This window comes from Schistocerca nitens, chromosome 7, assembly GCF_023898315.1.
Source record: "Schistocerca nitens isolate TAMUIC-IGC-003100 chromosome 7, iqSchNite1.1, whole genome shotgun sequence".
In the NCBI taxonomy this organism is placed as follows: domain Eukaryota; kingdom Metazoa; phylum Arthropoda; class Insecta; order Orthoptera; family Acrididae; genus Schistocerca; species Schistocerca nitens.
In genome coordinates this window covers 311,729,331-311,732,285 of record NC_064620.1, presented here as the reverse complement: position 1 = coordinate 311,732,285, position 2,955 = coordinate 311,729,331, and the positions used below count along the sequence as shown (strand labels likewise).

Genomic DNA, 2,955 nt, shown 5'->3' with positions numbered 1-2,955 from the left:
GGGTGCCTCAGGCGTCCACTTACCATCATCACTATGAACGAACCTCGTCCCTCCCCCCCTCATACACCATCCCTTAACCTAACCCATGTTGCGCCTTAACCTAGCCTATGTTGCGCCTTAACCTAGCCTATTTGCGCCTTAACCTAGCCTATGTTGCGCCTTAACCTAGCCTATGTTGCGCCTTAACCTAGCCTATGTTGCGCCTTAACCTAGCCTATGTTGCGCCTTAACCTAGCCTATGTTGCGCCTTAACCTAGCCTATGTTGCGCCTTAACCTAGCCTATGTTGCGCCTTAACCTAGCCTATGTTGCGCCTTAACCTAGCCTATGTTGCGCCTTAACCTAGCCTATGTTGCGCCTTAACCTAGCCTATGTTGCGCCTTAACCTAGCCTATGTTGCGCCTTAACCTAGCCTATGTTGCGCCTTAACCTAGCCTATGTTGCGCCTTAACCTAGCCTATGTTGCGCCTTAACCTAGCCTATGTTGCGCCTTAACCTAGCCTATGTTGCGCCTTAACCTAGCCTATGTTGCGCCTTAACCTAGCCTATGTTGCGCCTTAACCGCCTTAACCTAGCCTATGTTGCGCCTTAACCTAACCTATGTTGCGCCTTAACCTAACCTATGTTGCGCCTTAACCTAACCTATGTTGCGCCTTAACCTAACCTATGTTGCGCCTTAACCTAACCTATGTTGCGCCTTAACCTAACCTATGTTGCGCCTTAACCTAACCTATGTTGCGCCTTAACCTAACCTATGTTGCGCCTTAACCTAACCTATGTTGGGCCCTAACCTAACCTATGTTGGGCCCTAACCTAACCTATGTTGGGCCCTAACCTAACCTACGTTGGGCCCTAACCTAACCTACGTTGGGCCCTAACCTAACCTACGTTGGGCCCTAACCTAACCTACGTTGGGCCCTAACCTAACCTACGTTGGGCCCTAACCTAACCTACGTTGGGCCCTAACCTAACCTACGTTGGGCCCTAACCTAACCTACGTTGGGCCCTAACCTAACCTACGTTGGGCCCTAACCTAACCTGTAATTGTTATATGAATTGAAACATTCATGTAGCGTTGCCTAATCGCAACCCTCTCAACATAGGTCAGTGCTCGCACTCTCTGGTGTCCTGCGTATTGATTCATGTTACGGTGCGTACCCTCACAACATCTAGCGAGTGGTGCGTACGTTCCACATGGTCCCGCTATCCACTGTAATGTGTACTGCTGTAAGACTTATATCGCTCCCCTGTCGCCTCTAGTTCGTCAGGCGGGAGTTTGCGTGTTCAATGAGCTTCGCAGCTGTGCAATGGCATTCGCATACGTACGCGGGCCACCTTCCACGTGTTCTCTCGTGCATACGTCGCAGCATGTATGTGGGCTGATGTGGCGTGTCGTGACGCATATCATCCAGGCATGCAAGACCCACTGAATTTGCAAATGTAGATGGACGTCTACGTTTGCTGCCCAAGTTACGCAAATGAACTGGAAATCCGTTGTTGCGCGGTTGTATACGCTGGAGGTGAATCATTGATTGCGACAATCGGTACAGGTATTAACTGGTTGCTTCAGCGACACCCGTCATACCCACGAACGTGAGTGGGCATGTGGGTATGAAGCGATACGCGGCGGTGGCTGGGTGGGACCGTCCCCGGCCGGTGAGGGGGGAGCGCCCGGCGTGCTGGCCGCGCGCTGCGTGGGTGCACGCGCTACAGCCGGCTGGTGGGGGCGCCCAGTGGCAGGCGCGCCGGCCGACGGACGCGGCAGGCGGCGCAGCTGCGCGCCGGCGCACCCAACGCGCGGCGCCGTGCGGCCAAAGTGGGTCCTCGCGGGCCCGGTGCGAAGCGCGGTGGACATCTGCAGTGTGCTGGTCCGATTGAGGACTGTGTGCGTTGAGGATGCGCCGCCGCCCGGCACTCGGCGCCGCGACGCCGTCTGCTGCTCGGTCGCCCCCGCGGTTCTCGCAGGTGGTTTGTATCGCAGCTGTGCGGATGTGTTGGCGCGTGCGCTGTGCTGGGAGAGTTCGCTTTGGCACCCAAGTGGGGCTCTGCCCCTCTGTGGCGCTGGCGTTGGAGCTGCCCGGCCACTGTTTGTGGCCGCGTGTTGTCTCCCGCCGGCAACACCACGACAGCACGCTCCCGGGCCTCTGTCGGCAGCGGCAAGCTCAGTTGGGAGCACGGGTGGTCGCACTGAAAGCGTCTACTCGCCTATCTCCGGGCGATTGCGCCTCTCTCGAACCCGACCAAGTACTTAGGACGGCGCTGCGCGCCGCCGGGACCTGAGAGGGTTTCGAGGTGTATCGTGCAGGGGAGCCCAGCCTCCTCCTGTTTGCGGAATAATTGAGCGGACGCTTGCGTGTTCGCGCGGGCCTCCGGGACACACTCCCGGGCGGCCGGCTGCTCAGCTCTAGTTGACGCAGCTCCCTGGTTGATCCTGCCAGTAGTCATATGCTTGTCTCAAAGATTAAGCCATGCATGTCTCAGTACAAGCCGCATTAAGGTGAAACCGCGAATGGCTCATTAAATCAGTTATGGTTCCTTAGATCGTACCCACGTTACTTGGATAACTGTGGTAATTCTAGAGCTAATACATGCAAACAGAGTCCCGACCAGAGATGGAAGGGACGCTTTTATTAGATCAAAACCAATCGGTCGGCTCGTCCGGTCCGTTTGCCTTGGTGACTCTGAATAACTTTGGGCTGATCGCACGGTCCTCGTACCGGCGACGCATCTTTCAAATGTCTGCCTTATCAACTGTCGATGGTAGGTTCTGCGCCTACCATGGTTGTAACGGGTAACGGGGAATCAGGGTTCGATTCCGGAGAGGGAGCCTGAGAAACGGCTACCACATCCAAGGAAGGCAGCAGGCGCGCAAATTACCCACTCCCGGCACGGGGAGGTAGTGACGAAAAATAACGATACGGGACTCATCCGAGGCCCCGTAATCGGAATGAGTACA

At 56.0% G+C, this 2,955-nt stretch overlaps 1 non-coding gene across 1 annotated transcript in view; it reads left to right on the top strand.

The window, feature by feature from the left end:
* The first annotated feature begins 2,417 nt into the window (after positions 1 to 2,417).
* Positions 2,418 to 2,955, top strand: part of LOC126197185 (small subunit ribosomal RNA) — a 1,909-nt gene continuing 1,371 nt past the window's right edge. Inside the window, exon 1 of the ribosomal RNA XR_007539574.1 lies at positions 2,418 to 2,955. This exon is cut by the window's right edge and continues 1,371 nt beyond it. This is a non-coding gene — a ribosomal RNA (small subunit ribosomal RNA).